At 36.1% G+C, this 26,945-nt stretch overlaps 49 non-coding genes across 49 annotated transcripts; all 49 read right to left on the bottom strand.

Annotated features, from left to right (window-relative positions):
• Positions 1–40: 40 nt before the first annotated feature.
• Positions 41–126, bottom strand: TRNAR-UCU (transfer RNA arginine (anticodon UCU)). Its single transcript is given in 2 exon segments — positions 41–76; positions 90–126. It is a non-coding gene; the product is annotated as a tRNA-Arg (tRNA).
• A 400-nt stretch (positions 127–526) lies between these two features.
• On the bottom strand, positions 527–612 carry TRNAR-UCU (transfer RNA arginine (anticodon UCU)). The gene is given in 2 exon segments: positions 527–562; positions 576–612. It is a non-coding gene; the product is annotated as a tRNA-Arg (tRNA).
• A 400-nt stretch (positions 613–1,012) lies between these two features.
• Positions 1,013–1,098, bottom strand: TRNAR-UCU (transfer RNA arginine (anticodon UCU)). The gene is given in 2 exon segments: positions 1,013–1,048; positions 1,062–1,098. It is a non-coding gene; the product is annotated as a tRNA-Arg (tRNA).
• A 400-nt stretch (positions 1,099–1,498) lies between these two features.
• Positions 1,499–1,584, bottom strand: TRNAR-UCU (transfer RNA arginine (anticodon UCU)). Its single transcript is given in 2 exon segments — positions 1,499–1,534; positions 1,548–1,584. It is a non-coding gene; the product is annotated as a tRNA-Arg (tRNA).
• A 400-nt stretch (positions 1,585–1,984) lies between these two features.
• Positions 1,985–2,070, bottom strand: TRNAR-UCU (transfer RNA arginine (anticodon UCU)). The gene is given in 2 exon segments: positions 1,985–2,020; positions 2,034–2,070. It is a non-coding gene; the product is annotated as a tRNA-Arg (tRNA).
• A 400-nt stretch (positions 2,071–2,470) lies between these two features.
• Positions 2,471–2,556, bottom strand: TRNAR-UCU (transfer RNA arginine (anticodon UCU)). Its single transcript is given in 2 exon segments — positions 2,471–2,506; positions 2,520–2,556. It is a non-coding gene; the product is annotated as a tRNA-Arg (tRNA).
• Positions 2,557–2,956: 400 nt separating this feature from the next.
• Positions 2,957–3,042, bottom strand: TRNAR-UCU (transfer RNA arginine (anticodon UCU)). Its single transcript is given in 2 exon segments — positions 2,957–2,992; positions 3,006–3,042. It is a non-coding gene; the product is annotated as a tRNA-Arg (tRNA).
• Positions 3,043–3,442: 400 nt separating this feature from the next.
• On the bottom strand, positions 3,443–3,528 carry TRNAR-UCU (transfer RNA arginine (anticodon UCU)). The gene is given in 2 exon segments: positions 3,443–3,478; positions 3,492–3,528. It is a non-coding gene; the product is annotated as a tRNA-Arg (tRNA).
• A 400-nt stretch (positions 3,529–3,928) lies between these two features.
• TRNAR-UCU (transfer RNA arginine (anticodon UCU)) lies at positions 3,929–4,014 on the bottom strand. The gene is given in 2 exon segments: positions 3,929–3,964; positions 3,978–4,014. It is a non-coding gene; the product is annotated as a tRNA-Arg (tRNA).
• A 400-nt stretch (positions 4,015–4,414) lies between these two features.
• Positions 4,415–4,500, bottom strand: TRNAR-UCU (transfer RNA arginine (anticodon UCU)). Its single transcript is given in 2 exon segments — positions 4,415–4,450; positions 4,464–4,500. It is a non-coding gene; the product is annotated as a tRNA-Arg (tRNA).
• Positions 4,501–4,900: 400 nt separating this feature from the next.
• On the bottom strand, positions 4,901–4,986 carry TRNAR-UCU (transfer RNA arginine (anticodon UCU)). Its single transcript is given in 2 exon segments — positions 4,901–4,936; positions 4,950–4,986. It is a non-coding gene; the product is annotated as a tRNA-Arg (tRNA).
• Positions 4,987–5,386: 400 nt separating this feature from the next.
• On the bottom strand, positions 5,387–5,472 carry TRNAR-UCU (transfer RNA arginine (anticodon UCU)). Its single transcript is given in 2 exon segments — positions 5,387–5,422; positions 5,436–5,472. It is a non-coding gene; the product is annotated as a tRNA-Arg (tRNA).
• A 400-nt stretch (positions 5,473–5,872) lies between these two features.
• Positions 5,873–5,958, bottom strand: TRNAR-UCU (transfer RNA arginine (anticodon UCU)). The gene is given in 2 exon segments: positions 5,873–5,908; positions 5,922–5,958. It is a non-coding gene; the product is annotated as a tRNA-Arg (tRNA).
• Positions 5,959–6,358: 400 nt separating this feature from the next.
• On the bottom strand, positions 6,359–6,444 carry TRNAR-UCU (transfer RNA arginine (anticodon UCU)). Its single transcript is given in 2 exon segments — positions 6,359–6,394; positions 6,408–6,444. It is a non-coding gene; the product is annotated as a tRNA-Arg (tRNA).
• A 400-nt stretch (positions 6,445–6,844) lies between these two features.
• On the bottom strand, positions 6,845–6,930 carry TRNAR-UCU (transfer RNA arginine (anticodon UCU)). Its single transcript is given in 2 exon segments — positions 6,845–6,880; positions 6,894–6,930. It is a non-coding gene; the product is annotated as a tRNA-Arg (tRNA).
• Positions 6,931–7,330: 400 nt separating this feature from the next.
• Positions 7,331–7,416, bottom strand: TRNAR-UCU (transfer RNA arginine (anticodon UCU)). The gene is given in 2 exon segments: positions 7,331–7,366; positions 7,380–7,416. It is a non-coding gene; the product is annotated as a tRNA-Arg (tRNA).
• Positions 7,417–8,302: 886 nt separating this feature from the next.
• TRNAR-UCU (transfer RNA arginine (anticodon UCU)) lies at positions 8,303–8,388 on the bottom strand. Its single transcript is given in 2 exon segments — positions 8,303–8,338; positions 8,352–8,388. It is a non-coding gene; the product is annotated as a tRNA-Arg (tRNA).
• A 400-nt stretch (positions 8,389–8,788) lies between these two features.
• Positions 8,789–8,874, bottom strand: TRNAR-UCU (transfer RNA arginine (anticodon UCU)). The gene is given in 2 exon segments: positions 8,789–8,824; positions 8,838–8,874. It is a non-coding gene; the product is annotated as a tRNA-Arg (tRNA).
• A 400-nt stretch (positions 8,875–9,274) lies between these two features.
• TRNAR-UCU (transfer RNA arginine (anticodon UCU)) lies at positions 9,275–9,360 on the bottom strand. The gene is given in 2 exon segments: positions 9,275–9,310; positions 9,324–9,360. It is a non-coding gene; the product is annotated as a tRNA-Arg (tRNA).
• Positions 9,361–9,759: 399 nt separating this feature from the next.
• Positions 9,760–9,845, bottom strand: TRNAR-UCU (transfer RNA arginine (anticodon UCU)). Its single transcript is given in 2 exon segments — positions 9,760–9,795; positions 9,809–9,845. It is a non-coding gene; the product is annotated as a tRNA-Arg (tRNA).
• Positions 9,846–10,731: 886 nt separating this feature from the next.
• On the bottom strand, positions 10,732–10,817 carry TRNAR-UCU (transfer RNA arginine (anticodon UCU)). Its single transcript is given in 2 exon segments — positions 10,732–10,767; positions 10,781–10,817. It is a non-coding gene; the product is annotated as a tRNA-Arg (tRNA).
• Positions 10,818–11,216: 399 nt separating this feature from the next.
• On the bottom strand, positions 11,217–11,302 carry TRNAR-UCU (transfer RNA arginine (anticodon UCU)). Its single transcript is given in 2 exon segments — positions 11,217–11,252; positions 11,266–11,302. It is a non-coding gene; the product is annotated as a tRNA-Arg (tRNA).
• Positions 11,303–11,701: 399 nt separating this feature from the next.
• On the bottom strand, positions 11,702–11,787 carry TRNAR-UCU (transfer RNA arginine (anticodon UCU)). The gene is given in 2 exon segments: positions 11,702–11,737; positions 11,751–11,787. It is a non-coding gene; the product is annotated as a tRNA-Arg (tRNA).
• Positions 11,788–12,187: 400 nt separating this feature from the next.
• Positions 12,188–12,273, bottom strand: TRNAR-UCU (transfer RNA arginine (anticodon UCU)). The gene is given in 2 exon segments: positions 12,188–12,223; positions 12,237–12,273. It is a non-coding gene; the product is annotated as a tRNA-Arg (tRNA).
• Positions 12,274–13,158: 885 nt separating this feature from the next.
• Positions 13,159–13,244, bottom strand: TRNAR-UCU (transfer RNA arginine (anticodon UCU)). The gene is given in 2 exon segments: positions 13,159–13,194; positions 13,208–13,244. It is a non-coding gene; the product is annotated as a tRNA-Arg (tRNA).
• Positions 13,245–13,644: 400 nt separating this feature from the next.
• On the bottom strand, positions 13,645–13,730 carry TRNAR-UCU (transfer RNA arginine (anticodon UCU)). Its single transcript is given in 2 exon segments — positions 13,645–13,680; positions 13,694–13,730. It is a non-coding gene; the product is annotated as a tRNA-Arg (tRNA).
• A 400-nt stretch (positions 13,731–14,130) lies between these two features.
• Positions 14,131–14,216, bottom strand: TRNAR-UCU (transfer RNA arginine (anticodon UCU)). Its single transcript is given in 2 exon segments — positions 14,131–14,166; positions 14,180–14,216. It is a non-coding gene; the product is annotated as a tRNA-Arg (tRNA).
• Positions 14,217–14,616: 400 nt separating this feature from the next.
• On the bottom strand, positions 14,617–14,702 carry TRNAR-UCU (transfer RNA arginine (anticodon UCU)). Its single transcript is given in 2 exon segments — positions 14,617–14,652; positions 14,666–14,702. It is a non-coding gene; the product is annotated as a tRNA-Arg (tRNA).
• A 400-nt stretch (positions 14,703–15,102) lies between these two features.
• Positions 15,103–15,188, bottom strand: TRNAR-UCU (transfer RNA arginine (anticodon UCU)). Its single transcript is given in 2 exon segments — positions 15,103–15,138; positions 15,152–15,188. It is a non-coding gene; the product is annotated as a tRNA-Arg (tRNA).
• Positions 15,189–15,588: 400 nt separating this feature from the next.
• Positions 15,589–15,674, bottom strand: TRNAR-UCU (transfer RNA arginine (anticodon UCU)). The gene is given in 2 exon segments: positions 15,589–15,624; positions 15,638–15,674. It is a non-coding gene; the product is annotated as a tRNA-Arg (tRNA).
• Positions 15,675–16,075: 401 nt separating this feature from the next.
• Positions 16,076–16,161, bottom strand: TRNAR-UCU (transfer RNA arginine (anticodon UCU)). The gene is given in 2 exon segments: positions 16,076–16,111; positions 16,125–16,161. It is a non-coding gene; the product is annotated as a tRNA-Arg (tRNA).
• A 400-nt stretch (positions 16,162–16,561) lies between these two features.
• On the bottom strand, positions 16,562–16,647 carry TRNAR-UCU (transfer RNA arginine (anticodon UCU)). Its single transcript is given in 2 exon segments — positions 16,562–16,597; positions 16,611–16,647. It is a non-coding gene; the product is annotated as a tRNA-Arg (tRNA).
• A 400-nt stretch (positions 16,648–17,047) lies between these two features.
• TRNAR-UCU (transfer RNA arginine (anticodon UCU)) lies at positions 17,048–17,133 on the bottom strand. The gene is given in 2 exon segments: positions 17,048–17,083; positions 17,097–17,133. It is a non-coding gene; the product is annotated as a tRNA-Arg (tRNA).
• Positions 17,134–17,533: 400 nt separating this feature from the next.
• Positions 17,534–17,619, bottom strand: TRNAR-UCU (transfer RNA arginine (anticodon UCU)). Its single transcript is given in 2 exon segments — positions 17,534–17,569; positions 17,583–17,619. It is a non-coding gene; the product is annotated as a tRNA-Arg (tRNA).
• Positions 17,620–18,019: 400 nt separating this feature from the next.
• TRNAR-UCU (transfer RNA arginine (anticodon UCU)) lies at positions 18,020–18,105 on the bottom strand. The gene is given in 2 exon segments: positions 18,020–18,055; positions 18,069–18,105. It is a non-coding gene; the product is annotated as a tRNA-Arg (tRNA).
• Positions 18,106–18,504: 399 nt separating this feature from the next.
• On the bottom strand, positions 18,505–18,590 carry TRNAR-UCU (transfer RNA arginine (anticodon UCU)). The gene is given in 2 exon segments: positions 18,505–18,540; positions 18,554–18,590. It is a non-coding gene; the product is annotated as a tRNA-Arg (tRNA).
• A 398-nt stretch (positions 18,591–18,988) lies between these two features.
• Positions 18,989–19,074, bottom strand: TRNAR-UCU (transfer RNA arginine (anticodon UCU)). Its single transcript is given in 2 exon segments — positions 18,989–19,024; positions 19,038–19,074. It is a non-coding gene; the product is annotated as a tRNA-Arg (tRNA).
• Positions 19,075–19,936: 862 nt separating this feature from the next.
• On the bottom strand, positions 19,937–20,022 carry TRNAR-UCU (transfer RNA arginine (anticodon UCU)). Its single transcript is given in 2 exon segments — positions 19,937–19,972; positions 19,986–20,022. It is a non-coding gene; the product is annotated as a tRNA-Arg (tRNA).
• An 864-nt stretch (positions 20,023–20,886) lies between these two features.
• Positions 20,887–20,972, bottom strand: TRNAR-UCU (transfer RNA arginine (anticodon UCU)). The gene is given in 2 exon segments: positions 20,887–20,922; positions 20,936–20,972. It is a non-coding gene; the product is annotated as a tRNA-Arg (tRNA).
• A 400-nt stretch (positions 20,973–21,372) lies between these two features.
• On the bottom strand, positions 21,373–21,458 carry TRNAR-UCU (transfer RNA arginine (anticodon UCU)). The gene is given in 2 exon segments: positions 21,373–21,408; positions 21,422–21,458. It is a non-coding gene; the product is annotated as a tRNA-Arg (tRNA).
• A 400-nt stretch (positions 21,459–21,858) lies between these two features.
• On the bottom strand, positions 21,859–21,944 carry TRNAR-UCU (transfer RNA arginine (anticodon UCU)). Its single transcript is given in 2 exon segments — positions 21,859–21,894; positions 21,908–21,944. It is a non-coding gene; the product is annotated as a tRNA-Arg (tRNA).
• Positions 21,945–22,344: 400 nt separating this feature from the next.
• On the bottom strand, positions 22,345–22,430 carry TRNAR-UCU (transfer RNA arginine (anticodon UCU)). Its single transcript is given in 2 exon segments — positions 22,345–22,380; positions 22,394–22,430. It is a non-coding gene; the product is annotated as a tRNA-Arg (tRNA).
• An 864-nt stretch (positions 22,431–23,294) lies between these two features.
• On the bottom strand, positions 23,295–23,380 carry TRNAR-UCU (transfer RNA arginine (anticodon UCU)). Its single transcript is given in 2 exon segments — positions 23,295–23,330; positions 23,344–23,380. It is a non-coding gene; the product is annotated as a tRNA-Arg (tRNA).
• Positions 23,381–23,780: 400 nt separating this feature from the next.
• On the bottom strand, positions 23,781–23,866 carry TRNAR-UCU (transfer RNA arginine (anticodon UCU)). The gene is given in 2 exon segments: positions 23,781–23,816; positions 23,830–23,866. It is a non-coding gene; the product is annotated as a tRNA-Arg (tRNA).
• A 400-nt stretch (positions 23,867–24,266) lies between these two features.
• Positions 24,267–24,352, bottom strand: TRNAR-UCU (transfer RNA arginine (anticodon UCU)). Its single transcript is given in 2 exon segments — positions 24,267–24,302; positions 24,316–24,352. It is a non-coding gene; the product is annotated as a tRNA-Arg (tRNA).
• A 399-nt stretch (positions 24,353–24,751) lies between these two features.
• TRNAR-UCU (transfer RNA arginine (anticodon UCU)) lies at positions 24,752–24,837 on the bottom strand. Its single transcript is given in 2 exon segments — positions 24,752–24,787; positions 24,801–24,837. It is a non-coding gene; the product is annotated as a tRNA-Arg (tRNA).
• A 399-nt stretch (positions 24,838–25,236) lies between these two features.
• Positions 25,237–25,322, bottom strand: TRNAR-UCU (transfer RNA arginine (anticodon UCU)). Its single transcript is given in 2 exon segments — positions 25,237–25,272; positions 25,286–25,322. It is a non-coding gene; the product is annotated as a tRNA-Arg (tRNA).
• An 884-nt stretch (positions 25,323–26,206) lies between these two features.
• On the bottom strand, positions 26,207–26,292 carry TRNAR-UCU (transfer RNA arginine (anticodon UCU)). Its single transcript is given in 2 exon segments — positions 26,207–26,242; positions 26,256–26,292. It is a non-coding gene; the product is annotated as a tRNA-Arg (tRNA).
• Positions 26,293–26,692: 400 nt separating this feature from the next.
• TRNAR-UCU (transfer RNA arginine (anticodon UCU)) lies at positions 26,693–26,778 on the bottom strand. The gene is given in 2 exon segments: positions 26,693–26,728; positions 26,742–26,778. It is a non-coding gene; the product is annotated as a tRNA-Arg (tRNA).
• Between the last annotated feature and the right edge of the window lie 167 nt (positions 26,779–26,945).

The following is a 26,945-nucleotide window of genomic DNA, read 5'->3' as shown; positions in this document are numbered from 1 at the left end:
CTAACATCTGAAAAGTAATTACATGTTACTCAAAAACACAAGACTCTGGTGGGACTCGAACCCACAACCTTTGTATTGCTATATAGCTCTAGAAGTCCGATGCGCTATCCATTGCGCCACAGAGCCTATATCATCCCTCATGCTAGTAAAAAATATGCCCAGCTAAAGTCTTAATGTGTCTTGCTTTTTTAAGTTAAGGAATACTAAAAAAATCATCATTGGGGCTATCCTTTAGAGATACTCAAAAATAGCTCAGCTTTAAATTGTTCTTGACACTTCGTGGTTTCTATATATTGATAACAGATAGACATGAACAGAGCATTTTCAAAATTGGATGTAAAAATCGTTATCTTAAGAGTCCACAAAAAAAGGTGGTTCCAATAACTTACACTAACAAATTAGGGGCCAGAAATGTTTTTATTAAAGACCACTCTAAGCCCTTAACCATAAAGCCTGTTACTGTGCAGTATTTCCTTTTGCCTCATTCTAACATCTGAAAAGTAATTACATGTTACCCAAGAACACACGACTCTGGTGGGACTCAAACCCACAACCTTTGTATTGCTATATAGCTCTAGAAGTCCAATGCGCTATCCATTGCGCCACAGAGCCTATATCATCCCTCATGCTAGTAAAAAATGTGCCCAGCTAAAGTCTTAATGTGTCTTGCTTTTTTAAGTTAAGGAATACTAAAAAAATCATCATTGGGGCTATCCTTTAGAGATACTCAAAAATAGCTCAGCTTTAAATTGTTCTTGACACTTCGTGGTTTCTATATATTGATAACAGATAGACATGAACAGAGCATTTTCAAAATTGGATGTAAAAATCGTTGTCTTAAGAGTCCACAAAAAAAGGTGGTTCCAATAACTTACACTAACAAATTAGGGTCCAGAAATGTTTTTATTAAAGACCACTCTAAGCCCTTAACCATAAAGCCTGTTACTGTGCATTATTCCTTTTTGCCTCATTCTAACATCTGAAAAGTAATTACATGTTACCCAAAAACACACGACTCTGGTGGGACTCGAACCCACAACCTTTGAATTGCTATATAGCTCTAGAAGTCCAATGCGCTATCCATTTCGCCACAGAGCCTATATCATCCCACATGCTAGTAAAAAATGTGCCCAGCTAAAGTCTTAATGTGTCTTGCTTTTTTAAGTTAAGGAATACAAAAAAAATCATCATTGGGGCTATCCTTTAGAGATACTCAAAAATAGCTCAGCTTTAAATTGTTCTTGACACTTCGTGGTTTCTATATATTGATAACAGATAGACATGAACAGAGCATTTTCAAAATTGGATGCAAAAATCGTTGTCTTAAGAGTCCACAAAAAAAGGTGGTTCCAATAACTTACACTAACAAATTAGGGGCCAGAAATGTTTTTATTAAAGACCACTCTAAGCCCTTAACCATAAAGCCTGTTACTGTGCAGTATTTCCTTTTGCCTCATTCTAACATCTGAAAAGTAATTACATGTTACCCAAAAACACACGACTCTGGTGGGACTCGAACCCACAACCTTTGAATTGCTATATAGCTCTAGAAGTCCAATGCGCTATCCATTTCGCCACAGAGCCTATATCATCCCACATGCTAGTAAAAAATGTGCTCAGCTAAAGTCTTAATGTGTCTTGCTTTTTTAAGTTAAGGAATACTAAAAAAATCATCATTGGGGCTATCCTTTAGAGATACTCAAAAATAGCTCAGCTTTAAATTGTTCTTGACACTTCGTGGTTTCTATATATTGATAACAGATAGACATGAACAGAGCATTTTCAAAATTGGATGTAAAAATCGTTGTCTTAAGAGTCCACAAAAAAAGGTGGTTCCAATAACTTACACTAACAAATTAGGGGCCAGAAATGTTTTTATTAAAGACCACTCTAAGCCCTTAACCATAAAGCCTGTTACTGTGCAGTATTTCCTTTTGCCTCATTCTAACATCTGAAAAGTAATTACATGTTACCCAAAAACACACGACTCTGGTGGGACTCGAACCCACAACCTTTGAATTGCTATATAGCTCTAGAAGTCCAATGCGCTATCCATTTCGCCACAGAGCCTATATCAGCCCACATGCTAGTAAAAAATGTGCCCAGCTAAAGTCTTAATGTGTCTTGCTTTTTTAAGTTAAGGAATACTAAAAAAATCATCATTGGGGCTATCCTTTAGAGATACTCAAAAATAGCTCAGCTTTAAATTGTTCTTGACACTTCGTGGTTTCTATATATTGATAACAGATAGACATGAACAGAGCATTTTCAAAATTGGATGTAAAAATCGTTGTCTTAAGAGTCCACAAAAAAAGGTGGTTCCAATAACTTACACTAACAAATTAGGGTCCAGAAATGTTTTTATTAAAGACCACTCTAAGCCCTTAACCATAAAGCCTGTTACTGTGCATTATTCCTTTTTGCCTCATTCTAACATCTGAAAAGTAATTACATGTTACCCAAAAACACACGACTCTGGTGGGACTCGAACCCACAACCTTTGAATTGCTATATAGCTCTAGAAGTCCAATGCGCTATCCATTTCGCCACAGAGCCTATATCATCCCACATGCTAGTAAAAAATGTGCCCAGCTAAAGTCTTAATGTGTCTTGCTTTTTTAAGTTAAGGAATACAAAAAAAATCATCATTGGGGCTATCCTTTAGAGATACTCAAAAATAGCTCAGCTTTAAATTGTTCTTGACACTTCGTGGTTTCTATATATTGATAACAGATAGACATGAACAGAGCATTTTCAAAATTGGATGCAAAAATCGTTGTCTTAAGAGTCCACAAAAAAAGGTGGTTCCAATAACTTACACTAACAAATTAGGGGCCAGAAATGTTTTTATTAAAGACCACTCTAAGCCCTTAACCATAAAGCCTGTTACTGTGCAGTATTTCCTTTTGCCTCATTCTAACATCTGAAAAGTAATTACATGTTACCCAAGAACACACGACTCTGGTGGGACTCAAACCCACAACCTTTGTATTGCTATATAGCTCTAGAAGTCCAATGCGCTATCCATTGCGCCACAGAGCCTATATCATCCCTCATGCTAGTAAAAAATGTGCCCAGCTAAAGTCTTAATGTGTCTTGCTTTTTTAAGTTAAGGAATACTAAAAAAATCATCATTGGGGCTATCCTTTAGAGATACTCAAAAATAGCTCAGCTTTAAATTGTTCTTGACACTTCGTGGTTTCTATATATTGATAACAGATAGACATGAACAGAGCATTTTCAAAATTGGATGTAAAAATCGTTGTCTTAAGAGTCCACAAAAAAAGGTGGTTCCAATAACTTACACTAACAAATTAGGGTCCAGAAATGTTTTTATTAAAGACCACTCTAAGCCCTTAACCATAAAGCCTGTTACTGTGCATTATTCCTTTTTGCCTCATTCTAACATCTGAAAAGTAATTACATGTTACCCAAAAACACACGACTCTGGTGGGACTCGAACCCACAACCTTTGAATTGCTATATAGCTCTAGAAGTCCAATGCGCTATCCATTTCGCCACAGAGCCTATATCATCCCACATGCTAGTAAAAAATGTGCCCAGCTAAAGTCTTAATGTGTCTTGCTTTTTTAAGTTAAGGAATACAAAAAAAATCATCATTGGGGCTATCCTTTAGAGATACTCAAAAATAGCTCAGCTTTAAATTGTTCTTGACACTTCGTGGTTTCTATATATTGATAACAGATAGACATGAACAGAGCATTTTCAAAATTGGATGCAAAAATCGTTGTCTTAAGAGTCCACAAAAAAAGGTGGTTCCAATAACTTACACTAACAAATTAGGGGCCAGAAATGTTTTTATTAAAGACCACTCTAAGCCCTTAACCATAAAGCCTGTTACTGTGCAGTATTTCCTTTTGCCTCATTCTAACATCTGAAAAGTAATTACATGTTACCCAAAAACACACGACTCTGGTGGGACTCGAACCCACAACCTTTGTATTGCTATATAGCTCTAGAAGTCCAATGCGCTATCCATTGCGCCACAGAGCCTATATCATCCCTCATGCTAGTAAAAAATGTGCCCAGCTAAAGTCTTAATGTGTCTTGCTTTTTTAAGTTAAGGAATACTAAAAAAATCATCATTGGGGCTATCCTTTAGAGATACTCAAAAATAGCTCAGCTTTAAATTGTTCTTGACACTTCGTGGTTTCTATATATTGATAACAGATAGACATGAACAGAGCATTTTCAAAATTGGATGTAAAAATCGTTGTCTTAAGAGTCCACAAAAAAAGGTGGTTCCAATAACTTACACTAACAAATTAGGGTCCAGAAATGTTTTTATTAAAGACCACTCTAAGCCCTTAACCATAAAGCCTGTTACTGTGCATTATTCCTTTTTGCCTCATTCTAACATCTGAAAAGTAATTACATGTTACACAAAAACACACGACTCTGGTGGGACTCGAACCCACAACCTTTGAATTGCTATATAGCTCTAGAAGTCCAATGCGCTATCCATTTCGCCACAGAGCCTATATCATCCCACATGCTAGTAAAAAATGTGCCCAGCTAAAGTCTTAATGTGTCTTGCTTTTTTAAGTTAAGGAATACAAAAAAAATCATCATTGGGGCTATCCTTTAGAGATACTCAAAAATAGCTCAGCTTTAAATTGTTCTTGACACTTCGTGGTTTCTATATATTGATAACAGATAGACATGAACAGAGCATTTTCAAAATTGGATGCAAAAATCGTTGTCTTAAGAGTCCACAAAAAAAGGTGGTTCCAATAACTTACACTAACAAATTAGGGGCCAGAAATGTTTTTATTAAAGACCACTCTAAGCCCTTAACCATAAAGCCTGTTACTGTGCAGTATTTCCTTTTGCCTCATTCTAACATCTGAAAAGTAATTACATGTTACCCAAAAACACACGACTCTGGTGGGACTCGAACCCACAACCTTTGAATTGCTATATAGCTCTAGAAGTCCAATGCGCTATCCATTTCGCCACAGAGCCTATATCATCCCACATGCTAGTAAAAAATGTGCTCAGCTAAAGTCTTAATGTGTCTTGCTTTTTTAAGTTAAGGAATACTAAAAAAATCATCATTGGGGCTATCCTTTAGAGATACTCAAAAATAGCTCAGCTTTAAATTGTTCTTGACACTTCGTGGTTTCTATATATTGATAACAGATAGACATGAACAGAGCATTTTCAAAATTGGATGTAAAAATCGTTGTCTTAAGAGTCCACAAAAAAAGGTGGTTCCAATAACTTACACTAACAAATTAGGGGCCAGAAATGTTTTTATTAAAGACCACTCTAAGCCCTTAACCATAAAGCCTGTTACTGTGCAGTATTTCCTTTTGCCTCATTCTAACATCTGAAAAGTAATTACATGTTACCCAAAAACACACGACTCTGGTGGGACTCGAACCCACAACCTTTGAATTGCTATATAGCTCTAGAAGTCCAATGCGCTATCCATTTCGCCACAGAGCCTATATCAGCCCACATGCTAGTAAAAAATGTGCCCAGCTAAAGTCTTAATGTGTCTTGCTTTTTTAAGTTAAGGAATACTAAAAAAATCATCATTGGGGCTATCCTTTAGAGATACTCAAAAATAGCTCAGCTTTAAATTGTTCTTGACACTTCGTGGTTTCTATATATTGATAACAGATAGACATGAACAGAGCATTTTCAAAATTGGATGTAAAAATCGTTGTCTTAAGAGTCCACAAAAAAAGGTGGTTCCAATAACTTACACTAACAAATTAGGGTCCAGAAATGTTTTTATTAAAGACCACTCTAAGCCCTTAACCATAAAGCCTGTTACTGTGCATTATTCCTTTTTGCCTCATTCTAACATCTGAAAAGTAATTACATGTTACCCAAAAACACACGACTCTGGTGGGACTCGAACCCACAACCTTTGAATTGCTATATAGCTCTAGAAGTCCAAAGCGCTATCCATTTCGCCACAGAGCCTATATCATCCCACATGCTAGTAAAAAATGTGCCCAGCTAAAGTCTTAATGTGTCTTGCTTTTTTAAGTTAAGGAATACAAAAAAAATCATCATTGGGGCTATCCTTTAGAGATACTCAAAAATAGCTCAGCTTTAAATTGTTCTTGACACTTCGTGGTTTCTATATATTGATAACAGATAGACATGAACAGAGCATTTTCAAAATTGGATGCAAAAATCGTTGTCTTAAGAGTCCACAAAAAAAGGTGGTTCCAATAACTTACACTAACAAATTAGGGGCCAGAAATGTTTTTATTAAAGACCACTCTAAGCCCTTAACCATAAAGCCTGTTACTGTGCAGTATTTCCTTTTGCCTCATTCTAACATCTGAAAAGTAATTACATGTTACCCAAAAACACACGACTCTGGTGGGACTCGAACCCACAACCTTTGAATTGCTATATAGCTCTAGAAGTCCAATGCGCTATCCATTTCGCCACAGAGCCTATATCATCCCACATGCTAGTAAAAAATGTGCTCAGCTAAAGTCTTAATGTGTCTTGCTTTTTTAAGTTAAGGAATACTAAAAAAATCATCATTGGGGCTATCCTTTAGAGATACTCAAAAATAGCTCAGCTTTAAATTGTTCTTGACACTTCGTGGTTTCTATATATTGATAACAGATAGACATGAACAGAGCATTTTCAAAATTGGATGTAAAAATCGTTGTCTTAAGAGTCCACAAAAAAAGGTGGTTCCAATAACTTACACTAACAAATTAGGGGCCAGAAATGTTTTTATTAAAGACCACTCTAAGCCCTTAACCATAAAGCCTGTTACTGTGCAGTATTTCCTTTTGCCTCATTCTAACATCTGAAAAGTAATTACATGTTACCCAAAAACACACGACTCTGGTGGGACTTGAACCCACAACCTTTGAATTGCTATATAGCTCTAGAAGTCCAATGCGCTATCCATTTCGCCACAGAGCCTATATCAGCCCACATGCTAGTAAAAAATGTGCCCAGCTAAAGTCTTAATGTGTCTTGCTTTTTTAAGTTAAGGAATACTAAAAAAATCATCATTGGGGCTATCCTTTAGAGATACTCAAAAATAGCTCAGCTTTAAATTGTTCTTGACACTTCGTGGTTTCTATATATTGATAACAGATAGACATGAACAGAGCATTTTCAAAATTGGATGTAAAAATCGTTGTCTTAAGAGTCCACAAAAAAAGGTGGTTCCAATAACTTACACTAACAAATTAGGGGGCAGAAATGTTTTTATTAAAGACCACTCTAAGCCCTTAACCATAAAGCCTGTTACTGTGCAGTATTTCCTTTTGCCTCATTCTAACATCTGAAAAGTAATTACATGTTACCCAAAAACACATGACTCTGGTGGGACTCGAACCCACAACCTTTGAATTGCTATATAGCTCTAGAAGTCCAATGCGCTATCCATTGCGCCACAGAGCCTATATCATCCCACATGCTAGTAAAAAATGTGCCCAGCTAAAGTCTTAATGTGTCTTGCTTTTTTAAGTTAAGGAATACTAAAAAAATCATCATTGGGGCTATCCTTTAGAGATACTCAAAAATAGCTCAGCTTTAAATTGTTCTTGACACTTCGTGGTTTCTATATATTGATAACAGATAGACATGAACAGAGCATTTTCAAAATTGGATGTAAAAATCGTTGTCTTAAGAGTCCACAAAAAAAGGTGGTTCCAATAACTTACACTAACAAATTAGGGGCCAGAAATGTTTTTATTAAAGACCACTCTAAGCCCTTAACCATAAAGCCTGTTACTGTGCAGTATTTCCTTTTGCCTCATTCTAACATCTGAAAAGTAATTACATGTTACCCAAAAACACACGACTCTGGTGGGACTCAAACCCACAACCTTTGTATTGCTATATAGCTCTAGAAGTCCAATGCGCTATCCATTGCGCCACTGAGCCTATATCATCCCTCATGCTAGTAAAAAATGTGCCCAGCTAAAGTCTTAATGTGTCTTGCTTTTTTAAGTTAAGGAATACTAAAAAAATCATCATTGGGGCTATCCTTTAGAGATACTCAAAAATAGCTCAGCTTTAAATTGTTCTTGACACTTCGTGGTTTCTATATATTGATAACAGATAGACATGAACAGAGCATTTTCAAAATTGGATGTAAAAATCGTTGTCTTAAGAGTCCACAAAAAAAGGTGGTTCCAATAACTTACACTAACAAATTAGGGGCCAGAAATGTTTTTATTAAAGACCACTCTAAGCCCTTAACCATAAAGCCTGTTACTGTGCAGTATTTCCTTTTGCCTCATTCTAACATCTGAAAAGTAATTACATGTTACCCAAAAACACACGACTCTGGTGGGACTCAAACCCACAACCTTTGTATTGCTATATAGCTCTAGAAGTCCAATGCGCTATCCATTGCGCCACAGAGCCTATATCATCCCACATGCTAGTAAAAAATGTGCCCAGCTAAAGTCTTAATGTGTCTTGCTTTTTTAAGTTAAGGAATACTAAAAAAATCATCATTGGGGCTATCCTTTAGAGATACTCAAAAATAGCTCAGCTTTAAATTGTTCTTGACACTTCGTGGTTTCTATATATTGATAACAGATAGACATGAACAGAGCATTTTCAAAATTGGATGCAAAAATCGTTGTCTTAAGAGTCCACAAAAAAAGGTGGTTCCAATAACTTACACTAACAAATTAGGGGCCAGAAATGTTTTTATTAAAGACCACTCTAAGCCCTTAACCATAAAGCCTGTTACTGTGCAGTATTTCCTTTTGCCTCATTCTAACATCAGAAAAGTAATTACATGTTACCCAAAAACACACGACTCTGGTGGGACTCGAACCCACAACCTTTGAATTGCTATATAGCTCTAGAAGTCCAATGCGCTATCCATTGCGCCACAGAGCCTATATCATCCCACATGCTAGTAAAAAATGTGCCCAGCTAAAGTCTTAATGTGTCTTGCTTTTTTAAGTTAAGGAATACTAAAAAAATCATCATTGGGGCTATCCTTTAGAGATACTCAAAAATAGCTCAGCTTTAAATTGTTCTTGACACTTCGTGGTTTCTATATATTGATAACAGATAGACATGAACAGAGCATTTTCAAAATTGGATGTAAAAATCGTTGTCTTAAGAGTCCACAAAAAAAGGTGGTTCCAATAACTTACACTAACAAATTAGGGGCCAGAAATGTTTTTATTAAAGACCACTCTAAGCCCTTAACCATAAAGCCTGTTACTGTGCAGTATTTCCTTTTGCCTCATTCTAACATCTGAAAAGTAATTACATGTTACCCAAAAACACACGACTCTGGTGGGACTCGAACCCACAACCTTTGAATTGCTATATAGCTCTAGAAGTCCAATGCGCTATCCATTGCGCCACAGAGCCTATATCATCCCACATGCTAGTAAAAAATGTGCCCAGCTAAAGTCTTAATGTGTCTTGCTTTTTTAAGTTAAGGAATACTAAAAAAATCATCATTGGGTCTATCTTTTAGACATACTCAAAAATAGCTCAACTTTAAATTGTTCTTGACACTTCGTGGTTTCTATATATTGATAACAGATAGACATGAACAGAGCATTTTCAAAATTGGATGCAAAAATCATTGTCTTAATAGTCCACAAAAAAGGTGGTTCCAATAACTTACACTAAAAAATTAGGGGCCAGAAATGTTTTTATTAAAGACCACTCTAAGCCCTTAACCATAAAGCCTGTTACTGTGCAGTATTTCCTTTTGCCTCATTCTAACATCTGAAAAGTAATTACATGTTACCCAAAAACACACGACTCTGGTGGGACTCGAACCCACAACCTTTGAATTGCTATATAGCTCTAGAAATCCAATGCGCTATCCATTGCGCCACAGAGCCTATATCATCCCACATGCTAGTAAAAAATGTGCCCAGCTAAAGTCTTAATGTGTCTTGCTTTTTTAAGTTAAGGAATACTAAAAAAATCATCATTGGGGCTATCCTTTAGAGATACTCAAAAATAGCTCAGCTTTAAATTGTTCTTGACACTTCGTGGTTTCTATATATTGATAACAGATAGACATGAACAGAGCATTTTCAAAATTGGATGCAAAAATCGTTGTCTTAAGAGTCCACAAAAAAAGGTGGTTCCAATAACTTACACTAACAAATTAGGGGCCAGAAATGTTTTTATTAAAGACCACTCTAAGCCCTTAACCATAAAGCCTGTTACTGTGCAGTATTTCCTTTTGCCTCATTCTAACATCTGAAAAGTAATTACATGTTACCCAAAAACACACGACTCTGGTGGGACTCGAACCCTCAACCTTTGTATTGCTATATAGCTCTAGAAGTCCAATGCGCTATCGATTGCGCCACAGAGCCTATATCATCCCTCATGCTAGTAAAAAATGTGCCCAGCTAAAGTCTTAATGTGTCTTGCTTTTTTAAGTTAAGGAATACTAAAAAAATCATCATTGGGGCTATCCTTTAGAGATACTCAAAAATAGCTCAGCTTTAAATTGTTCTTGACACTTCGTGGTTTCTATATATTGATAACAGATAGACATGAACAGAGCATTTTCAAAATTGGATGCAAAAATCGTTGTCTTAAGAGTCCACAAAAAAAGGTGGTTCCAATAACTTACACTAACAAATTAGGGGCCAGAAATGTTTTTATTAAAGACCACTCTAAGCCCTTAACCATAAAGCCTGTTACTGTGCAGTATTTCCTTTTGCCTCATTCTAACATCTGAAAAGTAATTACATGTTACCCAAAAACACACGACTCTGGTGGGACTCGAACCCACAACCTTTGAATTGCTATATAGCTCTAGAAGTCCAATGCGCTATCCATTGCGCCACAGAGCCTATATCATCCCACATGCTAGTAAAAAATGTGCCCAGCTAAAGTCTTAATGTGTCTTGCTTTTTTAAGTTAAGGAATACTAAAAAAATCATCATTGGGTCTATCTTTTAGACATACTCAAAAATAGCTCAACTTTAAATTGTTCTTGACACTTCGTGGTTTCTATATATTGATAACAGATAGACATGAACAGAGCATTTTCAAAATTGGATGCAAAAATCATTGTCTTAAGAGTCCACAAAAAAGGTGGTTCCAATAACTTACACTAAAAAATTAGGGGCCAGAAATGTTTTTATTAAAGACCACTCTAAGCCCTTAACCATAAAGCCTGTTACTGTGCAGTATTTCCTTTTGCCTCATTCTAACATCTGAAAAGTAATTACATGTTACCCAAAAACACACGACTCTGGTGGGACTCGAACCCACAACCTTTGAATTGCTATATAGCTCTAGAAGTCCAATGCGCTATCCATTGCGCCACAGAGCCTATATCATCCCACATGCTAGTAAAAAATGTGCCCAGCTAAAGTCTTAATGTGTCTTGCTTTTTTAAGTTAAGGAATACTAAAAAAATCATCATTGGGTCTATCTTTTAGACATACTCAAAAATAGCTCAACTTTAAATTGTTCTTGACACTTCGTGGTTTCTATATATTGATAACAGATAGACATGAACAGAGCATTTTCAAAATTGGATGCAAAAATCATTGTCTTAAGAGTCCACAAAAAAGGTGGTTCCAATAACTTACACTAAAAAATTAGGGGCCAGAAATGTTTTTATTAAAGACCACTCTAAGCCCTTAACCATAAAGCCTGTTACTGTGCAGTATTTCCTTTTGCCTCATTCTAACATCTGAAAAGTAATTACATGTTACCCAAAAACACACGACTCTGGTGGGACTCGAACCCACAACCTTTGAATTGCTATATAGCTCTAGAAGTCCAATGCGCTATCCATTGCGCCACAGAGCCTATATCATCCCTCATGCTAGTAAAAAATGTGCCCAGCTAAAGTCTTAATGTGTCTTGCTTTTTTAAGTTAAGGAATACTAAAAAAATCATCATTGGGGCTATCCTTTAGAGATACTCAAAAATAGCTCAGCTTTAAATTGTTCTTGACACTTCGTGGTTTCTATATATTGATAACAGATAGACATGAACAGAGCATTTTCAAAATTGGATGCAAAAATCGTTGTCTTAAGAGTCCACAAAAAAAGGTGGTTCCAATAACTTACACTAACAAATTAGGGGCCAGAAATGTTTTTATTAAAGACCACTCTAAGCCCTTAACCATAAAGCCTGTTACTGTGCAGTATTTCCTTTTGCCTCATTCTAACATCTGAAAAGTAATTACATGTTACCCAAAAACACACGACTCTGGTGGGACTCGAACCCACAACCTTTGAATTGCTATATAGCTCTAGAAGTCCAATGCGCTATCCATTGCGGCACAGAGCCTATATCATCCCACATGCTAGTAAAAAATGTGCCCAGCTAAAGTCTTAATGTGTCTTGCTTTTTTAAGTTAAGGAATACTAAAAAAATCATCATTGGGTCTATCTTTTAGACATACTCAAAAATAGCTCAACTTTAAATTGTTCTTGACACTTCGTGGTTTCTATATATTGATAACAGATAGACATGAACAGAGCATTTTCAAAATTGGATGCAAAAATCATTGTCTTAAGAGTCCACAAAAAAGGTGGTTCCAATAACTTACACTAAAAAATTAGGGGCCAGAAATGTTTTTATTAAAGACCACTCTAAGCCCTTAACCATAAAGCCTGTTACTGTGCAGTATTTCCTTTTGCCTCATTCTAACATCTGAAAAGTAATTACATGTTACCCAAAAACACACGACTCTGGTGGGACTCGAACCCACAACCTTTGTATTGCTATATAGCTCTAGAAGTCCGATGCACTATCCATTGCGCCACAGAGCCTATATCATCCCTCATGCTAGTAAAAAATATGCCCAGCTAAAGTCTTAATGTGTCTTGCTTTTTTAAGTTAAGGAATACTAAAAAAATCATCATTGGGGCTATCCTTTAGAGATACTCAAAAATAGCTCAGCTTTAAATTGTTCTTGACACTTCGTGGTTTCTATATATTGATAACAGATAGACATGAACAGAGCATTTTCAAAATTGGATGTAAAAATCGTTGTCTTAAGAGTCCACAAAAAAAGGTGGTTCCAATAACTTACACTAACAAATTAGGGGCCAGAAATGTTTTTATTAAAGACCACTCTAAGCCCTTAACCATAAAGCCTGTTACTGTGCAGTATTTCCTTTTGCCTCATTCTAACATCTGAAAAGTAATTACATGTTACCCAAAAACACACGACTCTGGTGGGACTCGAACCCACAACCTTTGAATTGCTATATAGCTCTAGAAGTCCAATGCGCTATCCATTTCGCCACAGAGCCTATATCATCCCACATGCTAGTAAAAAATGTGCCCAGCTAAAGTCTTAATGTGTCTTGCTTTTTTAAGTTAAGGAATACTAAAAAAATCATCATTGGGGCTATCCTTTAGAGATACTCAAAAATAGCTCAGCTTTAAATTGTTCTTGACACTTCGTGGTTTCTATATATTGATAACAGATAGACATGAACAGAGCATTTTCAAAATTGGATGTAAAAATCGTTGTCTTAAGAGTCCACAAAAAAAGGTGGTTCCAATAACTTACACTAACAAATTAGGGGGCAGAAATGTTTTTATTAAAGACCACTCTAAGCCCTTAACCATAAAGCCTGTTACTGTGCAGTATTTCCTTTTGCCTCATTCTAACATCTGAAAAGTAATTACATGTTACTCAAAAACACACGACTCTGGTGGGACTCGAACCCACAACCTTTGTATTGCTATATAGCTCTAGAAGTCCGATGCGCTATCCATTGCGCCACAGAGCCTATATCATCCCTCATGCTAGTAAAAAATATGCCCAGCTAAAGTCTTAATGTGTCTTGCTTTTTTAAGTTAAGGAATACTAAAAAAATCATCATTGGGGCTATCCTTTAGAGATACTCAAAAATAGCTCAGCTTTAAATTGTTCTTGACACTTCGTGGTTTCTATATATTGATAACAGATAGACATGAACAGAGCATTTTCAAAATTGGATGTAAAAATCGTTATCTTAAGAGTCCACAAAAAAAGGTGGTTCCAATAACTTACACTAACAAATTAGGGGCCAGAAATGTTTTTATTAAAGACCACTCTAAGCCCTTAACCATAAAGCCTGTTACTGTGCAGTATTTCCTTTTGCCTCATTCTAACATCTGAAAAGTAATTACATGTTACCCAAGAACACACGACTCTGGTGGGACTCAAACCCACAACCTTTGTATTGCTATATAGCTCTAGAAGTCCAATGCGCTATCCATTGCGCCACAGAGCCTATATCATCCCTCATGCTAGTAAAAAATGTGCCCAGCTAAAGTCTTAATGTGTCTTGCTTTTTTAAGTTAAGGAATACTAAAAAAATCATCATTGGGGCTATCCTTTAGAGATACTCAAAAATAGCTCAGCTTTAAATTGTTCTTGACACTTCGTGGTTTCTATATATTGATAACAGATAGACATGAACAGAGCATTTTCAAAATTGGATGTAAAAATCGTTGTCTTAAGAGTCCACAAAAAAAGGTGGTTCCAATAACTTACACTAACAAATTAGGGTCCAGAAATGTTTTTATTAAAGACCACTCTAAGCCCTTAACCATAAAGCCTGTTACTGTGCATTATTCCTTTTTGCCTCATTCTAACATCTGAAAAGTAATTACATGTTACCCAAAAACACACGACTCTGGTGGGACTCGAACCCACAACCTTTGAATTGCTATATAGCTCTAGAAGTCCAATGCGCTATCCATTTCGCCACAGAGCCTATATCATCCCACATGCTAGTAAAAAATGTGCCCAGCTAAAGTCTTAATGTGTCTTGCTTTTTTAAGTTAAGGAATACAAAAAAAATCATCATTGGGGCTATCCTTTAGAGATACTCAAAAATAGCTCAGCTTTAAATTGTTCTTGACACTTCGTGGTTTCTATATATTGATAACAGATAGACATGAACAGAGCATTTTCAAAATTGGATGCAAAAATCGTTGTCTTAAGAGTCCACAAAAAAAGGTGGTTCCAATAACTTACACTAACAAATTAGGGGCCAGAAATGTTTTTATTAAAGACCACTCTAAGCCCTTAACCAAAAAGCCTGTTACTGTGCAGTATTTCCTTTTGCCTCATTCTAACATCTGAAAAGTAATTACATGTTACCCAAAAACACACGACTCTGGTGGGACTCGAACCCACAACCTTTGAATTGCTATATAGCTCTAGAAGTCCAATGCGCTATCCATTTCGCCACAGAGCCTATATCAGCCCACATGCTAGTAAAAAATGTGCCCAGCTAAAGTCTTAATGTGTCTTGCTTTTTTAAGTTAAGGAATACTAAAAAAATCATCATTGGGGCTATCCTTTAGAGATACTCAAAAATAGCTCAGCTTTAAATTGTTCTTGACACTTCGTGGTTTCTATATATTGATAACAGATAGACATGAACAGAGCATTTTCAAAATTGGATGTAAAAATCGTTGTCTTAAGAGTCCACAAAAAAAGGTGGTTCCAATAACTTACACTAACAAATTAGGGGGCAGAAATGTTTTTATTAAAGACCACTCTAAGCCCTTAACCATAAAGCCTGTTACTGTGCAGTATTTCCTTTTGCCTCATTCTAACATCTGAAAAGTAATTACATGTTACCCAAAAACACATGACTCTGGTGGGACTCGAACCCACAACCTTTGAATTGCTATATAGCTCTAGAAGTCCAATGCGCTATCCATTGCGCCACAGAGCCTATATCATCCCACATGCTAGTAAAAAATGTGCCCAGCTAAAGTCTTAATGTGTCTTGCTTTTTTAAGTTAAGGAATACTAAAAAAATCATCATTGGGGCTATCCTTTAGAGATACTCAAAAATAGCTCAGCTTTAAATTGTTCTTGACACTTCGTGGTTTCTATATATTGATAACAGATAGACATGAACAGAGCATTTTCAAAATTGGATGCAAAAATCGTTGTCTTAAGAGTCCACAAAAAAAGGTTTGTTCCAATAACTTACACTAACAAATTAGGGGCCAGAAATGTTTTTATTAAAGACCACTCTAAGCCCTTAACCATAAAGCCTGTTACTGTGCAGTATTTCCTTTTGCCTCATTCTAACATCTGAAAAGTAATTACATGTTACCCAAAAACACACGACTCTGGTGGGACTCGAACCCACAACCTTTGAATTGCTATATAGCTCTAGAAGTCCGATGCGCTATCCATTGCGCCACAGAGCCTATATCATCCCTCATGCTAGTAAAAAATATTCCCAGCTAAAGTCTTAATGTGTCTTGCTTTTTTAAGTTAAGGAATACTAAAAAAATCATCATTGGGGCTATCCTTTAGAGATACTCAAAAATAGCTCAGCTTTAAATTGTTCTTGACACTTCGTGGTTTCTATATATTGATAACAGATAGACATGAACAGAGCATTTTCAAAATTGGATGTAAAAATCGTTATCTTAAGAGTCCACAAAAAAAGGTGGTTCCAATAACTTACACTAACAAATTAGGGGCCAGAAATGTTTTTATTAAAGACCACTCTAAGCCCTTAACCATAAAGCCTGTTACTGTGCAGTATTTCCTTTTGCCTCATTCTAACATCTGAAAAGTAATTACATGTTACCCAAGAACACACGACTCTGGTGGGACTCAAACCCACAACCTTTGTATTGCTATATAGCTCTAGAAGTCCAATGCGCTATCCATTGCGCCACAGAGCCTATATCATCCCTCATGCTAGTAAAAAATGTGCCCAGCTAAAGTCTTAATGTGTCTTGCTTTTTTAAGTTAAGGAATACTAAAAAAATCATCATTGGGGCTATCCTTTAGAGATACTCAAAAATAGCTCAGCTTTAAATTGTTCTTGACACTTCGTGGTTTCTATATATTGATAACAGATAGACATGAACAGAGCATTTTCAAAATTGGATGTAAAAATCGTTGTCTTAAGAGTCCACAAAAAAAGGTGGTTCCAATAACTTACACTAACAAATTAGGGGCCAGAAATGTTTTTATTAAAGACCACTCTAAGCCCTTAACCATAAAGCCTGTTACTGTGCAGTATTTCCTTTTGCCTCATTCTAACATCTGAAAAGTAATTACATGTTACCCAAAAACACACGACTCTGGTGGGACTCGAACCCACAACCTTTGAATTGCTATATAGCTCTAGAAGTCCAATGCGCTATCCATTTCGCCACAGAGCCTATATCATCCCACATGCTAGTAAAAAATGTGCCCAGCTAAAGTCTTAATGTGTCTTGCTTTTTTAAGTTAAGGAATACTAAAAAAATCATCATTGGGGCTATCCTTTAGAGATACTCAAAAATAGCTCAGCTTTAAATTGTTCTTGACACTTCGTGGTTTCTATATATTGATAACAGATAGACATGAACAGAGCATTTTCAAAATTGGATGTAAAAATCGTTGTCTTAAGAGTCCACAAAAAAAGGTGGTTCCAATAACTTACACTAACAAATTAGGGGCCAGAAATGTTTTTATTAAAGACCACTCTAAGCCCTTAACCATAAAGCCTGTTACTGTGCAGTATTTCCTTTTGCCTCATTCTAACATCTGAAAAGTAATTACATGTTACCCAAAAACACACGACTCTGGTGGGACTCGAACCCACAACCTTTGAATTGCTATATAGCTCTAGAAGTCCAATGCGCTATCCATTTCGCCACAGAGCCTATATCATCCCACATGCTAGTAAAAAATGTGCCCAGCTAAAGTCTTAATGTGTCTTGCTTTTTTAAGTTAAGGAATACTAAAAAAATCATCATTGGGGCTATCCTTTAGAGATACTCAAAAATAGCTCAGCTTTAAATTGTTCTTGACACTTCGTGGTTTCTATATATTGATAACAGATAGACATGAACAGAGCATTTTCAAAATTGGATGCAAAAATCGTTGTCTTAAGAGTCCACAAAAAAAGGTGGTTCCAATAACTTACACTAACAAATTAGGGGGCAGAAATGTTTTTATTAAAGACCACTCTAAGCCCTTAACCATAAAGCCTGTTACTGTGCAGTATTTCCTTTTGCCTCATTCTAACATCTGAAAAGTAATTACATGTTACCCAAAAACACACGACTCTGGTGGGACTCGAACCCACAACCTTTGAATTGCTATATAGCTCTAGAAGTCCAATGCGCTATCCATTGCGCCACAGAGCCTATATCATCCCACATGCTAGTAAAAAATGTGCCCAGCTAAAGTCTTAATGTGTCTTGCTTTTTTAAGTTAAGGAATACTAAAAAAATCATCATTGGGTCTATCTTTTAGACATACTCAAAAATAGCTCAACTTTAAATTGTTCTTGACACTTCGTGGTTTCTATATATTGATAACAGATAGACATGAACAGAGCATTTTCAAAATTGGATGCAAAAATCATTGTCTTAAGAGTCCACAAAAAAGGTGGTTCCAATAACTTACACTAAAAAATTAGGGTCCAGAAATGTTTTTATTAAAGACCACTCTAAGCCCTTAACCATAAAGCCTGTTACTGTGCATTATTCCTTTTTGCCTCATTCTAACATTTGAAAAGTAATTACATGTTACCCAAAAACACACGACTCTGGTGGGACTCGAACCCACAACCTTTGAATTGCTATATAGCTCTAGAAGTCCAATGTGCTATCCATTGCGCCACAGAGCCTTTATCATCCCACATGCTTGTAAAAAATGTGCCCAGCTAAAGTCTTAATGTGTTGCTTTTTTAAGTTAAGGAATACAAAAAAAATCATCATTGGGGCTATCCTTTAGAGATACTCAAAAATAGCTCAGCTTTAAATTGTTCTTGACACTTTGTGGTTTCTATATATTGATAACAGATAGACATGAACAGAGCATTTTCAAAATTGGATGCAAAAATCGTTGTCTTAAGAGTCCACAAAAAAAGGTGGTTCCAATAACTTACACTAACAAATTAGGGGCCAGAAATGTTTTTATTAAAGACCACTCTAAGCCCTTAACCATAAAGCCTGTTACTGTGCAGTATTTCCTTTTGCCTCATTCTAACATCTGAAAAGTAATTACATGTTACCCAAAAACACACGACTCTGGTGGGACTCGAACCCACAACCTTTGAATTGCTATATAGCTCTAGAAGTCCAATGCGCTATCCATTGCGCCACAGAGCCTATATCATCCCACATGCTAGTAAAAAATGTGCCCAGCTAAAGTCTTAATGTGTCTTGCTTTTTTAAGTTAAGGAATACTAAAAAAATCATCATTGGGTCTATCTTTTAGACATACTCAAAAATAGCTCAACTTTAAATTGTTCTTGACACTTCGTGGTTTCTATATATTGATAACAGATAGACATGAACAGAGCATTTTCAAAATTGGATGCAAAAATCATTGTCTTAAGAGTCCACAAAAAAGGTGGTTCCAATAACTTACACTAAAAAATTAGGGTCCAGAAATGTTTTTATTAAAGACCACTCTAAGCCCTTAACCATAAAGCCTGTTACTGTGCATTATTCCTTTTTGCCTCATTCTAACATCTGAAAAGTAATTACATGTTACCCAAAAACACACGACTCTGGTTGAATTGCTATATAGCTCTAGAAGTCCAATGTGCTATCCATTGCGCCACAGAGCCTATATCATCCCACATGCTAGTAAAAAATGTGCCCAGCTAAAGTCTTAATGTGTTGCTTTTTTAAGTTAAGGAATACAAAAAAAATCATCATTGGGGCTATCCTTTAGAGATACTCAAAAATAGCTCAGCTTTAAATTGTTCTTGACACTTTGTGGTTTCTATATATTGATAACAGATAGACATGAACAGAGCATTTTCAAAATTGGATGCAAAAATCGTTGTCTTAAGAGTCCACAAAAAAAGGTGGTTCCAATAACTTACACTAACAAATTAGGGGCCAGAAATGTTTTTATTAAAGACCACTCTAAGCCCTTAACCATAAAGCCTGTTACTGTGCAGTATTTCCTTTTGCCTCATTCTAACATCTGAAAAGTAATTACATGTTACCCAAAAACACACGACTCTGGTGGGACTCGAACCCACAACCTTTGAATTGCTATATAGCTCTAGAAGTCCAATGCGCTATCCATTGCGCCACAGAGCCTATATAATCCCACATGCTAGTAAAAAATGTGCCCAGCTAAAGTCTTAATGTGTCTTGCTTTTTTAAGTTAAGGAATACTAAAAAAATCATCATTGGGTCTATCTTTTAGACATACTCAAAAATAGCTCAACTTTAAATTGTTCTTGACACTTCGTGGTTTCTATATATTGATAACAGATAGACATGAACAGAGCATTTTCAAAATTGGATGCAAAAATCATTGTCTTAAGAGTCCACAAAAAAGGTGGTTCCAATAACTTACACTAAAAAATTAGGGTCCAGAAATGTTTTTATTAAAGACCACTCTAAGCCCTTAACCATAAAGCCTGTTACTGTGCATTATTCCTTTTTGCCTCATTCTAACATCTGAAAAGTAATTACATGTTACCCAAAAACACACGACTCTGGTTGAATTGCTATATAGCTCTAGAAGTCCAATGTGCTATCCATTGCGCCACAGAGCCTATATCATCCCACATGCTAGTAAAAAATGTGCCCAGCTAAAGTCTTAATGTGTCTTGCTTTTTTAAGTTAAGGAATACAAAAAAAATCATCATTGGGGCTATCCTTTAGAGATACTCAAAAATAGCTCAGCTTTAAATTGTTCTTGACACTTTGTGGTTTCTATATATTGATAACAGATAGACATGAACAGAGCATTTTCCAAATTGGATGCAAAAATCGTTGTCTTAAGAGTCCACAAAAAAAGGTGGTTCCAATAACTTACACTAACAAATTAGGGGCCAGAAATGTTTTTATTAAAGACCACTCTAAGCCCTTAACCATAAAGCCTGTTACTGTGCAGTATTTCCTTTTGCCTCATTCTAACATCTGAAGAGTAATTACATGTTACCCAAAAACACACGACTCTGGTGGGACTCGAACCCACAACCTTTGAATTGCTATATAGCTCTAGAAGTCCAATGCGCTATCCATTGCGCCACAGAGCCTATATCATCCCACATGCTAGTAAAAAATGTGCCCAGCTAAAGTCTTAATGTGTCTTGCTTTTTTAAGTTAAGGAATACTAAAAAAATCATCATTGGGTCTATCTTTTAGACATACTCAAAAATAGCTCAACTTTAAATTGTTCTTGACACTTCGTGGTTTCTATATATTGATAACAGATAGACATGAACAGAGCATTTTCAAAATTGGATGTAAAAATCGTTGTCTTAAGAGTCCACAAAAAAAGGTGGTTCCAATAACTTACACTAACAAATTAGGGGCCAGAAATGTTTTTATTAAAGACCACTCTAATCCCTTAACCATAAAGCCTGTTACTGTGCAGTATTTCCTTTTGCCTCATTCTAACATCTGAAAAGTAATTACATGTTACCCAAAAACACACGACTCTGGTGGGACTCGAACCCACAACCTTTGAATTGCTATATAGCTCTAGAAGCCCAATGCGCTATCCATTGCGCCACAGAGCCTATATCATCCCACATGCTAGTAAAAAATGTGCCCAGCTAAAGTCTTAATGTGTCTTGCTTTTTTAAGTTAAGGAATACTAAAAAAATCATCATTGGGGCTATCCTTTAGAGATACTCAAAAATAGCTCAGCTTTAAATTGTTCTTGACACTTCGTGGTTTCTATATATTGATAACAGATAGACATGAACAGAGCATTTTCAAAATTGGATGCAAAAATCGTTGTCTTAAGAGTCCACAAAAAAAGGTGGTTCCAATAACTTACACTAACAAATTAGGGGCCAGAAATGTTTTTATTAAAGACCACTCTAAGCCCTTAACCATAAAGCCTGTTACTGTGCAGTATTTCCTTTTGCCTCATTCTAACATCTGAAAAGTAATTACATGTTACCCAAAAACACATGACTCTGGTGGGACTCGAACCCACAACCTTTGAACTGATATATAGCTCTAGAAGTCCAATGCGCTATCCATTGCGCCACAGAGCCTATATCATCCCACATGCTAGTAAAAAATGTGCCCAGCTAAAGTCTTAATGTGTCTTGCTTTTTTAAGTTAAGGAATACAAAAAAAATCATCATTGGGGCTATCCTTTAGAGATACTCAAAAATAGCTCAGCTTTAAATTGTTCTTGACACTTTGTGGTTTCTATATATTGATAACAGATAGACATGAACAGAGCATTTTCAAAATTGGATGCAAAAATCGTTGTCTTAAGAGTCCACAAAAAAAGGTGGTTCCAATAACTTACACTAACAAATTAGGGGCCAGAAATGTTTTTATTAAAGACCACTCTAAGCCCTTAACCATAAAGCCTGTTACTGTGCAGTATTTCCTTTTGCCTCATTCTAACATCTGAAAAGTAATTACATGTTACCCAAAAACACACGACTCTGGTGGGACTCGAACCCACAACCTTTGAATTGCTATATAGCTCTAGAAGTCCAATGTGCTACCCATTGCGCCACAGAGCCTATATCATCCCACATGCTAGTAAAAAATGTGCCCAGCTAAAGTCTTAATGTGTCTTGCTTTTTTAAGTTAAGGAATACTAAAAAAATCATCATTGGGTCTATCTTTTAGACATACTCAAAAATAGCTCAACTTTAAATTGTTCTTGACACTTCGTGGTTTCTATATATTGATAACAGATAGACATGAACAGAGCATTTTCAAAATTGGATGCAAAAATCATTGTCTTAAGAGTCCACAAAAAAGGTGGTTCCAATAACTTACACTAAAAAATTAGGGTCCAGAAATGTTTTTATTAAAGACCACTCTAAGCCCTTAACCATAAAGCCTGTTACTGTGCATTATTCCTTTTTGCCTCATTCTAACATCTGAAAAGTAATTACATGTTACCCAAAAACACACGACTCTGGTTGAATTGCTATATAGCTCTAGAAGTCCAATGTGCTATCCATTGCGCCACAGAGCCTATATCATCCCACATGCTAGTAAAAAATGTGCCCAGCTAAAGTCTTAATGTGTCTTGCTTTTTTAAGTTAAGGAATACAAAAAAAATCATCATTGGGGCTATCCTTTAGAGATACTCAAAAATAGCTCAGCTTTAAATTGTTCTTGACACTTTGTGGTTTCTATATATTGATAACAGATAGACATGAACAGAGCATTTTCAAAATTGGATGTAAAAATCGTTGTCTTAAGAGTCCACAAAAAAAGGTGGTTCCAATAACTTACACTAACAAATTAGGGGCCAGAAATGTTTTTATTAAAGACCACTCTAATCCCTTAACCATAAAGCCTGTTACTGTGCAGTATTTCCTTTTGCCTCATTCTAACATCTGAAAAGTAATTACATGTTACCCAAAAACACACGACTCTGGTGGGACTCGAACCCACAACCTTTGAATTGCTATATAGCTCTAGAAGCCCAATGCGCTATCCATTGCGCCACAGAGCCTATATCATCCCACATGCTAGTAAAAAATGTGCCCAGCTAAAGTCTTAATGTGTCTTGCTTTTTTAAGTTAAGGAATACTAAAAAAATCATCATTGGGGCTATCCTTTAGAGATACTCAAAAATAGCTCAGCTTTAAATTGTTCTTGACACTTCGTGGTTTCTATATATTGATAACAGATAGACATGAACAGAGCATTTTCAAAATTGGATGCAAAAATCGTTGTCTTAAGAGTCCACAAAAAAAGGTGGTTCCAATAACTTACACTAACAAATTAGGGGCCAGAAATGTTTTTATTAAAGACCACTCTAAGCCCTTAACCATAAAGCCTGTTACTGTGCAGTATTTCCTTTTGCCTCATTCTAACATCTGAAAAGTAATTACATGTTACCCAAAAACACATGACTCTGGTGGGACTCGAACCCACAACCTTTGAACTGATATATAGCTCTAGAAGTCCAATGCGCTATCCATTGCGCCACAGAGCCTATATCATCCCACATGCTAGTAAAAAATGTGCCCAGCTAAAGTCTTAATGTGTCTTGCTTTTTTAAGTTAAGGAATACAAAAAAAATCATCATTGGGGCTATCCTTTAGAGATACTCAAAAATAGCTCAGCTTTAAATTGTTCTTGACACTTTGTGGTTTCTATATATTGATAACAGATAGACATGAACAGAGCATTTTCAAAATTGGATGCAAAAATCGTTGTCTTAAGAGTCCACAAAAAAAGGTGGTTCCAATAACTTACACTAACAAATTAGGGGCCAGAAATGTTTTTATTAAAGACCACTCTAAGCCCTTAACCATAAAGCCTGTTACTGTGCAGTATTTCCTTTTGCCTCATTCTAACATCTGAAAAGTAATTACATGTTACCCAAAAACACACGACTCTGGTGGGACTCGAACCCACAACCTTTGAATTGCTATATAGCTCTAGAAGTCCAATGCGCTATCCATTGCGCCACAGAGCCTATATCATCCCACATGCTAGTAAAAAATGTGCCCAGCTAAAGTCTTAATGTGTCTTGCCTTTTTAAGTTAAGGAATACTAAAAAAATCATCATTGGGGCTATCCTTTAGAGATACTCAAAAATAGCTCAGCTTTAAATTGTTCTTGACACTTCGTGGTTTCTATATATTGATAACAGATAGACATGAACAGAGCATTTTCAAAATTGGATGCAAAAATCGTTGTCTTAAGAGTCCACAAAAAAGGTGGTTCCAATAACTTACACTAAAAAATTAGGGGCCAGAAATGTTTTTATTAAAGACCACTCTAAGCCCTTAACCATAAAGCCTGTTACTGTGCAGTATTTCCTTTTGCCTCATTCTAACATCTGAAAAGTAATTACATGTTACCCAAAAACACACGACTCTGGTGGGACTCGAACCCACAACCTTTGAATTGCTATATAGCTCTAGAAGTCCAATGCGCTATCCATTGCGCCACAGAGCCTATATCATCCCACATGCTAGTAAAAAATGTGCCCAGCTAAAGTCTTAATGTGTCTTGCCTTTTTAAGTTAAGGAATACTAAAAAAATCATCATTGGGGCTATCCTTTAGAGATACTCAAAAATAGCTCAGCTTTAAATTGTTCTTGACACTTCGTGGTTTCTATATATTGATAACAGATAGACATGAACAGAGCATTTTCAAAATTGGATGCAAAAATCGTTGTCTTAAGAGTCCACAAAAAAGGTGGTTCCAATAACTTACACTAAAAAATTAGGGGCCAGAAATGTTTTTATTAAAGACCACTCTAAGCCCTTAACCATAAAGCCTGTTACTGTGCAGTATTTCCTTTTGCCTCATTCTAACATCTGAAAAGTAATTACATGTTACCCAAAAACACACGACTCTGGTGGGACTCGAACCCACAACCTTTGAATTGCTATATAGCTCTAGAAGTCCAATGCGCTATCCATTGCGCCACAGAGCCTATATCATCCCACATGCTAGTAAAAAATGTGCCCAGCTAAAGTCTTAATGTGTCTTGCTTTTTTAAGTTAAGGAATACTAAAAAAATCATCATTGGGGCTATCCTTTAGAGATACTCAAAAATAGCTCAGCTTTAAATTGTTCTTGACACTTCGTGGTTTCTATATATTGATAACAGATAGACATGAACAGAGCATTTTCAAAATTGGATGCAAAAATCGTTGTCTTAAGAGTCCACAAAAAAGGTGGTTCCAATAACTTACATTAAAAAATTAGGGGCCAGAAATGTTTTTATTAAAGACCACTCTAAGCCCTTAACCATAAAGCCTGTTACTGTGCATTATTCCTTTTTGCCTCATTCTAACATCTGAAAAGTAATTACATGTTACCCAAAAACACACGACTCTGGTGGGACTCGAACCCACAACCTTTGAACTGCTATATAGCTCTAGAAGTCCAATGCGCTATCCATTGCTCCACAGAGCCTATATCATCCCACATGCTAGTAAAAAATGTGCCCAGCTAAAGTTTTAATGTGTCTTGCTTTTTTAAGTTAAGGAATACTAAAAAAATCATCATTGGGTCTATCTTTTAGACATACTCAAAAATAGCTCAACTTTAAATTGTTCTTGACACTTCGTGGTTTCTATATATTGATAACAGATAGACATGAGCAGAGCATTTTCAAAATTGGATGCAAAAATCGTTGTCTTAAGAGTCCACAAAAAAGGTGGTTCCAATAACTTACACTAAAAAATTAGGGGCCAGAAATGTTTTTATTAAAGACCACTCTAAGCCCTTAACCATAAAGCCTGTTACTGTGCAGTATTTCCTTTTGCCTCATTCTAACATCTGAAAAGTAATTACATGTTACCCAAAAACACACGACTCTGGTGGGACTCGAACCCACAACCTTTGAATTGCTATATAGCTCTAGAAGTCCAATGCGCTATCCATTGCGCCACAGAGCCTATATCATCCCACATGCTAGTAAAAAATGTGCCCAGCTAAAGTCTTAATGTGTCTTGCTTTTTTAAGTTAAGGAATACTAAAAAAATCATCATTGGGGCTATCCTTTAGAGATACTCAAAAATAGCTCAGCTTTAAATTGTTCTTGACACTTCGTGGTTTCTATATATTGATAACAGATAGACATGAACAGAGCATTTTCAAAATTGGATGTAAAAATCGTTGTCTTAAGAGTCCACAAAAAAAGGTGGTTCCAATAACTTACACTAACAAATTAGGGGCCAGAAATGTTTTTATTAAAGACCACTCTAAGCCCTTAACCATAAAGCCTGTTACTGTGCAGTATTTCCTTTTGCCTCATTCTAACATCTGAAAAGTAATTACATGTTACCCAAAAACACACGACTCTGGTGGGACTCGAACCCACAAAATTTGAATTGCTATATAGCTCTAGAAGTCCAATGCGCTATCCATTGCGCCACAGAGCCTATATCATCCCACATGCTAGTAAAAAATGTGCCCAGCTAAAGTCTTAATGTGTCTTGCTTTTTTAAGTTAAGGAATACTAAAAAAATCATCATTGGGTCTATCTTTTAGACATACTCAAAAATAGCTCAACTTTAAATTGTTCTTGACACTTCGTGGTTTCTATATA

This window comes from Rhinoderma darwinii, chromosome 4, assembly GCF_050947455.1.
Source record: "Rhinoderma darwinii isolate aRhiDar2 chromosome 4, aRhiDar2.hap1, whole genome shotgun sequence".
NCBI classification, from domain to species: Eukaryota; Metazoa; Chordata; class Amphibia; order Anura; family Rhinodermatidae; genus Rhinoderma; species Rhinoderma darwinii.
Note: the sequence above shows the minus strand (reverse complement) of the source record. Positions and strands in the feature narration are given on the sequence as shown.